The sequence below is a fragment of the Panicum virgatum genome, chromosome 6N (assembly GCF_016808335.1).
Source record: "Panicum virgatum strain AP13 chromosome 6N, P.virgatum_v5, whole genome shotgun sequence".
Lineage (NCBI taxonomy): Eukaryota > Viridiplantae > Streptophyta > Magnoliopsida > Poales > Poaceae > Panicum > Panicum virgatum.
In genome coordinates, this window is record NC_053150.1 from 16,339,154 (window position 1) to 16,349,699 (window position 10,546).

At 46.7% G+C, this 10,546-nt stretch overlaps 1 long non-coding RNA gene across 1 annotated transcript; it reads right to left on the reverse strand.

Annotated features, from left to right (window-relative positions):
* Positions 1-10,080: 10,080 nt before the first annotated feature.
* Positions 10,081-10,546, reverse strand: LOC120679373. The gene is made up of 2 exons (XR_005677163.1): positions 10,501-10,546; positions 10,081-10,426 (listed from the first exon to the last, which is right to left on the reverse strand). It is a non-coding gene; the product is annotated as an uncharacterized LOC120679373 (long non-coding RNA).

Genomic DNA, 10,546 nt, shown 5'->3' on the forward strand with positions numbered 1-10,546 from the left:
TCATATTCCTAGTATCTATTTGCTTGTACTTATCTCAATTAATAAATCAGATTCAAATAGGTTATTACTTAAGCTACATTTTTAGAAAAAAATGGTACCTATTTCATATTTTTTCTGATTTATGAAATAATTTTAATTTTTAGATCTAATTATAATTTTCTAATTAAAGGTCCGATTTCAAGGGTCAAAGTTGTCTGATTTCGATAGTTGGATGGTCCTTGTTACCCGATTTTATAATAAAAGATTAAATTCGAACTTTTACGATGGTTCGAAGGTGTAAACTGAATTCACTACTAAAAAACATTAATCATGATCTTTAAAAAAGCCTTTGGAGGCTGACATGATTTCGAACCTCCTCGGTTAATGCCTGCGATTAACAGACGCTCATTTTTCATTAACCAAGGCGGTTAAAAAAAGCCACCTCGTAAAATCTATTAACTGAGGCATGCGCTTTAAAATGTCCGCCTCGGTTAATTGACATAAACCGAGACGGTTGTTCTTATGTAAACACCTCGGTTAATACATTAACCAACGCGGGCAAGCTATAAGGCCGGCCTCGGATAATACTAGCCCATATTAGAGCCCAGACAGCCCAACTCGACATGATATATCGCTCGGAGTATATGCAAGAGTTAGGGTTTCCCTCTCCCCTCACTCCTCCCTCTCTCAGCCGCGCCCCTCTCCCTTCTCCTCTCTGTCTAGGCCAGCGGCGGCCCTCCTTCGGCGCCCCCCCTCCCCAGACTCCCTCGCTGCGGCCTCCTTTGCTCGCTGCGCCGGCCCTCCTCTGCTTGCGGCAGCCGGCCTCCCCCTCTCCCTGCTCTCCCTCCTTTTAGGAGCTCCCTCGCCGGCGCGTCTGTACAACACAGGGAGGGATGGTGGAGGAGGCCTGCACGAGCGGCGAGATCCAGCGGCAGATGTCCGCACGTCGGTCGGATCGATGCACAACGGAGGTTGTGCGCGCAACGATGGGTGCATCGGCTTGCGCGTGGCGACGCGGGGTGCAGCTGCGGCGCCGGGAGGGAGGGAGGTGCAGGGCGGACCGGATCGGGCGCCAGCGCGGGGCGGCGGCGGCAGTAGCGTGGCTGAGCATGGGGCGGTACGGTGGCCCGTGGCTGGGCTCGGCAAGCCTATTGATGGGCATGGCGGGTAGGCAAATGCCTCGGAAAATGGTCATTTACCGTGACCTTTGTTCTGAGGCGGCTGTGAAAAACGCCTCGGTTAATAGTTTTTGCCCACCTCACATCAGTTAATAGTTATTAGTTATTGTAGTAGTTATTTTTCTTTTTTTTTTGCTGCAGAAGAAACAAAGCTTTTCACCATCCGTTTGGCTCCCCTATTCGCCAGCCGTACGTACGAGCCAGTACTAACTAACAGGTAGGCCCACCAACCATGTGGGCTTAAATATTTATAGTCACGCTACAAGTGGGTTCACCGATAATGGCAGCTCCACCTCCACCTCCGGTTCTCTCAGAGCAAGAGCAATAAGAGGGGTTTTAAGCCCCTTCCATGTCATCTAGAGACATCACTTGAAGACATATGCTACAATAATGTGTCTCTTAGATTGTCTTTTGTGAGGTATAGAAATATTAAATTTTTACATATAAAAATAAATTAAAGTTCATGAAATACGTGCGCAAGAGACAGGGTGGGCTCCAAAATCGACTCTTTTGTTTTGTTTCTCGTATTGGAGGCGTCTCTTATGCAAAAGCTCATAGCACTCTCTCACCTATTTCTCTCTCATCCACGTAGGACTGTTGCTGACATGAATGGACTAATAAACCCTTATTGTACCTGCTCTCAGTGGAATCGAGAAGCACTGGGAGTGGGAGAGGTTAGTTCTTCCTGTCCCTACAACTAGCATGCGTGCACACAGCTGTAGGCCTGTAGCTACTTTGCTCACGTACTGTTGCCTCCTGCAGCTCATATCGTCATACTACTTACTAACTAACAACATTAATGCCACGCAACACTTCCACATGCATGGGACTCCATCCAAGCTGCCAACACGTACATGCATGTTGCATCGATATGGATCACCGAGAGCACACACGTTACGCGCACCTTGCCAAAGACTCCTATCTCGGCAGTCACGCGCTTGCATCAGTCTTCGTCTTCCTTGCGACACAGCAAGGTGCAAGCTCTGCCATCAACAGCCCAGCAAGACGCCTCCGCACATTCACCCGCGAACTTTTAGTACCAGGTGGTAACACCATCCGCTACCTATATCTAACCTTCGGTACCTAAAGGTTATGGAACTTTTCCATCCACCTCAAAAGTACCAGGAGGTTGATGATCTGGTACTAATGCTAGAATTCGTACCGATTCGTCCTCGTGCTGGTACTTTTAGCTTGGACTTTTGGTGTGTTGTCTAGTAGTAAGATTTCTCGAAATCAAACTTCTGCAAAGATATTGTGGAAAATATACTGCAAGACATGACAAAAGTATTAAGAAAACAACAAATTCTATCATACAAATATAATACAATCCACTATATAGGTAAGAAAACCCCAATAGTGATGGGCATTATCTCTCTAAGTGGACGGGCTTTGTGCCCGTCACTTCTACTATGTAACTGTTCAAAACAGACATGTGACGGTCGTCTGCTCGTCACCTATGTGACCTATGTGACGTAATAAGTGATGGACTTCACTAAAGAACCGTCACCTTTCTTGTTGACCAGGCCCCCCGTATGAAGTCTACGCCCGTCACCTTTGTCAAATACGGATGATGGGTAAAATACAACGCCCGTCACCTATGATTCGAGCATAAGTGACGGAGATAGGGCATCACCCGTCACTTTTCAATTTTTGAAGGTGACGGGCTGTACTTCCAGGCGCCGTCACCTGTTGAATACTAAAGGTGACGGGCTTTGGTTGTTGCCCGTTACTTTGGAACTACACCCCTGCAAGGTCCTTTTTTTTTTTGCTTCGGCTGCACCCTGGAGCACAGCTAGGATTTGGCAGCCATTTTGCTCCAGCAAACACACAAAATAGGGAACATATACTGTATATGAATGGAGACATGTAATTAAACATCCACCAAGTTACATCAGAAATAGAGAACATATACTGTATATAAATGGAAACATATAATTTAAACATCCACCAAGTTACATAAAAAATGTTACACATATATCACAAAGGTTCATATATCACAAATGTTACATCAAAAACAACCACCAAGTGTACATGACTGCGTGCAGTGATCCTGCAAAAATAGGCAACAAATCACTATTTCAACATGAGCAACAAGTATATAACCATCAAAAGAAGCATCAGAATAATATTTAGCATTTTCAAAAAGGCATCAGAACAATATTTACCATTCCAAAAAGGCATCAGAATTGGGTGAGATATATTTGGATTATATAAAAATCCATGAAGACCTTTATGCCTTTTGAGGCTGAGGTGTATATGTGCAAGTACACAATAGCTTATAAAAACAATCTGCTTTAATTTTTATGTCTCTCAATCTATCTTGGTGACAATCCATAAAGACCTCGGCCTCAAAAGGCATATACAGATGCGTACTTTCCATAAACACTTCAGGCTTGACTGCGGCATTTGTTTCATGCCCTTTGAGGCTGAGGTAATTATGTATTATTCTCACAATCTCTCTTGGTGAGCAACAAGTATATCTCTCAAAATCTCTTGGTGACCACTGAGGTCAATCTATCTCTCATATGTTTGGATTATGTAACCATCCATAAAAGCCCTCAGCCTTGAAAGGCATAAACAAATGCGTACTTGTCATAAACACCTCAGGCTTGACTGCGACATCTATTTCATACCTTTCGAGGCTGAGGTATGTATGTATTTGTTTTCACAATAGCTTTCATTTGTACTCTCGCATCGATCTCTCAATCATTCTTGCTGAGCACTAAGGTCAATCTATCTCCCATGTCATCATTTGCCAAAAATGCCCACGAATGAACAAAAAAAAAATGAAAGAAGGTGTCAAGTATATATGACAACAAGTATTCATGAATATTTAGCACTTCAGAAATGGTCATGAATGAACATAAAAAAAGAAAAAGAAAAGAAAGAAGGCTTCAGGTAATTACCGAGAGCTGAGTAGGTGGAGCTCGGGGCTGGTGACGATGGGCGCGACGAGAGGGCGGGCAGCATCACCGGAGACTGGAGAGGAGGCGATGGCGTGACCGGAGACCGGAGAGGAGGAGGTGGCGTGACCGGAGACTGGAGAGGAGGCGGCAAGAGCGACCGGCGGGCGAGTGCCTGGTGGTGCGAAGAGGAGGCGCGACGGCGTGCCCGGATCTCCTCCTTGCCTACGAGCAGCGGCTCAGCGCCGGCAGGCGGGCGTAGGGTGGCGCAACGAGGAGGTGACGAAGAAGGCGGAGCGACCAGAGGAGGTGAGGTGGTGGGTAGTGCGGCGGCGAAGAGGGCGGCGCGATCGGAGAAGGCGAGGGAGGATAAGCTCTAACCTTGAACGACTCCATCTTTCGCTTAAATACTAGGTTAAGATCAAAGGTAACGGGCGTCATCATGGGTCGTCACCTATGTATCAGTTCAAGGTGACGGTAATAATCATAGCTCGTCACATATGTATCAGTTCAAGGTGACGGGTGTCATCATAGCCCGTCACCTTTATGTTTACATAAGTGACTCGCGATATATGTAGCACGTCACCTATGTCATGTGCCGCTCTAGGAATCGTATCCGCTGGTGCCCTCTCGCGCACACCCTCTCGGCACCCACCCTCCCTCTCGGCAACCATGCCTGCCCTCTTGGCTCCCGCCGGTGCCCTCTCAGCTCCCGCCGGTGCCCTCTCGGCTCCCGCCCTCCCTCTTGGCAACTGCGCCCACCGTCTTGGCTCCCGCCGGTACCCTCTCGGCAACCGCGCCTGCCCTCTCGGCTCTTGCCCTGCCGCACATTATATACTGCCTCCCGGGCGCTCTTGGCTCCCATCTTCTTCGCCGTAGCACACACGCTCTCACTACTATAGCCATCCAATCACACCCTCGCGCACCGACGCTCTCGTCATTGTCGTCATCGACAATGTCGGGTTCCGGTTCCCACACCCAGCCGCCACCGCCGCGCGCCCAGCAACTCATCGTTGTCGCCATCTTCCTCCCCCACCCCGCCTCGCCACCATCACCGTCGCCTTCTTCCTCCGTCATCTCCTTGTTGACACTCATTAATGACCAATTCTGAGCGTCAATAATGACAAAATTAATGGATGAGTTTGTATTTCTTACACTCATGTTGCTAATAAATCACCAAATTCCACGTCTTCGTAGAACTTTATGAGTGCAGGTTTTTGGCTGAAAATGAAGGGCAATCATACCGTTTGATCCAAGGAGCAAAAGTGTCGTCCAATCACACATCGCCATGTAGTCATTATATGGATTGAAGGGCCCGCCAGTGAAGAAAACCGATATTACAAAGGCTCTGGCACGTGGCAATGCAGTAAGAAGCTTTGTGGAAGATCACTTGCCAAAGGCGGTAGCTAGTGGCCAGTGGCCAGGCCCACTAGTCGGCCGACCAGTGAGGAAGGCCACCGACCTTCCCATTTGGAAGGAAGCTTCCTGGAGACATCCTTAAGGTGGTTCAAGGTGCCACCAGGGTTAACTTTATTGGTAAGGAAAAAAACCGGAGGTGGTCGATAAACGTGTGTATCGGATTTCTCAAAAATTTATCGAATTTGCTGTTTCTCTTTCGGACAAAATTTATAAAAAAATTCCTCAAACTGTACATAAAATAATCTAGATGATCTCCAAATCTAATTTGAAAAACAAGATATCACAATGCTTAGAAATGAGATGATATGTAGCTTAGGGGGTAAGGGTTAAGTACGAATTCAAAATTACTGAGAATTTTTATCAAACCGGTTTACACTGATAAATGTGATTATCGGTTTTCTCGAAAACTTTTTGCCGAGAAAATTTTCCTTGGGTGCCACAGGCGCAGAATTAAGTCCGAGCTGCTGGTTTCACCCCTCTATAAATATGAGAGGGATGCTCCTAATAGAGACAAGCACAAGATGTAGCCATTCCTCACTTGTAAAGCTTTAGGGGGTAGAATTCAGGTTTGGAGTTGTAATTCAAGGAGTTAAAGTATTCATGGAGAGTTGGTATATCTTGTATCTTCTCTTTTTGTAATGCCTTGACTTTGTTCTATATGTTTATTTTATTCAACTTTGTATGTTTTGGTTCATATGCTTAGTTATGTATGTGATCCTTTTATGATGAAAATTTGAGTAGTTTATCTTGCATGTCAACTTCAGTTAGTAAGATCACAACACCATTTTGGTTTCATCTCCCTTAATTGGGTGCTCTAGAACTAAGTCTCCCGATAAAGACGGATGTCCTTGCGCAAGACTAGAGTAGTAATTGTTAATGCAGGCGTGGTGTCTGGGTTAAAGTTTACGTCTGAATGCCGCTCTTTCCAATGGTTTGTAGAGGTAGCCTACAGGTGGTGAAAGACCTGTTTAGTACCATCGTAATCCTCCATGTTAGGTTAGGGGGGTAGGAAGTGCATAAATGACCATGATGGCTAGATAGTCATATCTGTCTGGCATGCGTGGTTCTCCCCCGTTGTGTCATGAATCTTTAGTCCTTCTTGGCAATGATCTGGATAAACAACTCTGATATGTCTCATGCTTGCTAAAGTTGATGAAATGTTTCTAGTACACTTGTCTTGCTTTTCATTCCTCTACTACCCATAAATGTTATATCTTTATAAGCTTGTTCTTTCTTTATTGCCTCTCTCTTGTCTTGGGCGAATCGTCGGAGGCGCTGCTTCTTAGGAGTATCTTTGGGGTTAACCTTCAAGGCGTGCTCGATCAATTCCCTTGGTATACCTAGCATGTCCGTGGTTTCTAGGCGAAGATATCTCAGCTTGCCCCAAGGAAACTGACGAGAGCACTTTCCTATTTGTCATCCAACCCTGCTCCTATCAGGGCTATACTTTATGAGTCGCCCTCTTGGAGCTGTATCGTTTTCATGCCGACCTTTGTAGGCAGCTTGATGTGACCAGATTTCTTGGTGTAAATTTCCATCCTGGACTCTGAAAGTTGTTGAGCAGTGGTGAGTACTTCGCCTGCTGTGTCAGGCACTCGGCTGCTTGTCGCTCACTGGATTGCCTTTTGGTCACAATTGAAGGACTTCATCAAGTCACCATGCAGGGATAACACCCCAGCTGGTCCTAGCATCTTGAGTAGTAGGTACACATAATGAGGTACTGCCATGAATTTGGCCATGGCAGGTCGGCCTAGGATGGCGTGATAGGACGTGTCAAAATCTGTGACCTCAAATGTTATGTATTTTGTGCGATAATTTTTGGGGGTTCCAAAGGTAACTAGCAAAGAGATGGCTTCCAGTGGAATTGTCGTGTTCCCTGGAACCATTCCATAGAATGGCGACTTGGTTGGCCTTATTTTGCTAAATTCAAGTCCCATATGGCGTAGAGTACTTGCAAACAGGATGTTGAGCCCACTACCACCATCTATGAGTACTTTAGTAAGTCTCACGCCTACGACCACGGGATCAAGGACTAGTGGTAGTTTCCCTAGTTCGGAAAAGCTGGTCCACTAATCTTCCCTTGAAAAGGAAATTGGTACCTCGCTAGCTTGAGATATCTTGGTCTGGCCAGTTCCACTAATAATATCTCTCAGGGAGTTAATTTTGCCAACTGTTTTGAAAGGCAGCTGTCACCTCCAAAGATGACGTTTATTGTTCTGCTTGGGTCTTGGGAGCCCATGGTTTTCTCTCCATCCTCCTTGTCCTTTTTCTTTTTGTTTTTGTCTTCGTGGAAGAAGCTGCTGACGGTTTGTTGCAAGTCTCGGCAGTCTTTTACTGAGTGCTTGCCATCTGGGTGAAAAAGGCACCTTTTTAGCAGGAGCTTTTCTAACCGCTCTTGTGCGGATAATTTCTTTCCACGTTGAGAGCGATCGAGCGCCACAACGTGATCGTTTGGCCTTCGCTTTCCGCCTTGTTCTGATTGGTCCCTCGGGCCCTTGCCTCAATTGTCGTTGGACCTCTTGTTGCCATTGTTGTCATCGGCGCGCTTCGTGAAGCGGTCGTTTTCTTTTTCTTCATTTTCAGCCCACTTGATCATCATGTCGTGGAGTTCCGCAATGGATCTGGGTCGTTGGCGGCCGAAATCCTTGAAGATGTAGATGTGGAAGAGGCCTTGACGGTAGCGATCGATGACGTCTTTAGTGATGTTGGCGATGGTGGCGCAATTCTCCAAGAAATGCTTCGTGTAATCTCGCAAGGACTCATTCTTGGTCTGTTTGCATTGGGACATATCATGACGAGTACCTACGCAAGTCAAGACTCCTTGGAAGTTGTTGATGAAGAGTCGGCAGAGAGTCGCCCAGGAGTCGATGATGTTATCTAGCAAGGAGTCTAGCCACAGGAGCTGTGTAGGCTCCAGGGCTAGCGGGAAGTAGGCGAGTTTTGTAGTGTCGGTCCCGCCAGCTACATCGATTGTCGGGGAGTAGATCCGAAGCCATTGGTGTGGTGGGGTTTTGCTGTCGTACTTGTTGAAGCTGACTGGTTTGAAGCCTTCCGGGTAGACGTAGAGGCTGAACTCTCGTCTGAATGTTGGAAAATAGTCAACGTCGGTTGGAGCCTTGAATCCTTCCTGGAGGGCATGGGCCTCTTGCCGGGTGTTGATGGTCTGCCTAGAGTCATACCCTGCAGCCGCAAAATTGTGAAGCTCAATGAAAGGGGCGTCTTGTAGATGTTGATAGTTACCTCGGTTGGTTCCTCCACCGCCAGTTGTTGAGTGAGCCTAGGGTACTGGAGGTGCCTCTTCGTTGGCGGCGGCGATCTGCAGGTCTTGGTTGTTCTGGCCTCCTTCCTGTCTTCTGTGCCTTCCTCCCGGTGTTCGGTTAGATCCCGCGTGGCCATGGCTCTTGGACAAGCTTGGCATCTTGTGTTTTTTGTTGAGTTGTAAGGCAGCGTGTTGTAGAAGGTGGATGCTCTGTTGGACTGCTAGATCATTGATGTAATCCAGGAGTCTTGTAGCATGCATGATATTTGCCCACGGGGTGTGGAAACCCTGTTCAACGGCTCTTTCAAACTCATTTTCGAGATTGTGCTGAGGTCAATGATGCTGGCATTGCCGCACATCTTCTCTCTATTGTGCACGCATACGATTTTTCTCTCGTCTTGCATCGCGTTCAGTGTCATTTTTGTTACCGGCATTTGCAGTGAGATCATCCACCGAGATATCCTCTAGCAGTTCATTATCTCTCCTGTCATTAGCTAGGTCTGCCATGTAGACATGATTATTGTTGTAGGAATCATCAGAGTAATCTGTGACTAGCATTGTGAATCCTGATCTCTCCTCTTGGATTGGAGGAAACTGTTTTCCTTCCTGATATGGGAGGTTAGGGATGTACGGCACTAGTCGGGCGTCCAATCCGAGTAGTTCTGGAGGCTCTAAGCCCTTCCAATACATAATTGGCCTTGTGCGTAGATGTAATTGTGAGATCCAGATGATAACCAATAATGGATATCGGTTTGTTGTCCAGAATCTCATAGTGTGTCAATGCCTTCCCAGTGTTGGTGGGATCTATACCGAGCGTAATTTCTGAAACTTTTTCTACGTTGAAAAAGTTTTTAGATTGGATCTTCTCTAGATCGTTACGGGATGATTCCTTGATCTGATCGGAGAGTTGGATTTTGCTGAGATGGTCGGCAAGCCTAGTAGTGTTATCAATAGCTCTGGGTTGAACGATCTCTGGTTCCTCAGAGTTGAATATGTAGCTATGAAAACCTCCCTGAGCATCGGCCACACAGACCCATGATCTGAAGATGAAAGGAGTACCTTCTTCGGGCATGGCGATGAGGAATTTGAAGATGCCCATTGCATTTATCGGAGGATCATCGGAGACCGGCCCCATGGTAGGTGCTAGTTGTTGGTGTTTTACTGTCACGCCTACCTAGGGATAACCTTGAGTAGAGATATGGTCGTGGGAAGTCGCCGAGATCAAGAACACGATGGTACGAGCAACACAAGGGTTAGATAGGTTCAGGCCGCAGATTTTGTAATACCCTACATCCTGTTGGGTGGTTTGTATTGCGTCAGATGGATGTGGTATGTGTGTGTCTGTTGGTGGAGTCCCTGCTCGCCCTTTTATAGACTAAGGGAGCAGGGTTACAGGGAAACCCTAAGTCGGTGTGGGCCTAGCAACTTATTCGAGTACTACCCAGGTGGTTCCTATCCATTCCGACTAGTTTTGAGCCTATATGACTTGTTACATGATGCATGGGTATGAGACAAGCCCAATCCCATTCATGGTACTGATCCGCACCACATCAGGTACCCTGTATCCTAGGGTCTGACATGGCACTTCCAGGATAAGCTGTGCTTCTCGGCCCACTCCTTGCTTATTCACTTTTGTCCACCATCATAGCCCAGCACGCGCTGTTGCCGGCACACCAGTTCAGAGGCACCTACATGTAATCAAGTGTATGACATATTGGAAGATCAAATTCAAGAGAAATGAGTAGAGATGTTCCTCATTTACCTTCAAGTATTAATCCAGTGTGAGGAAGACATTCCTTGCTTCTTCT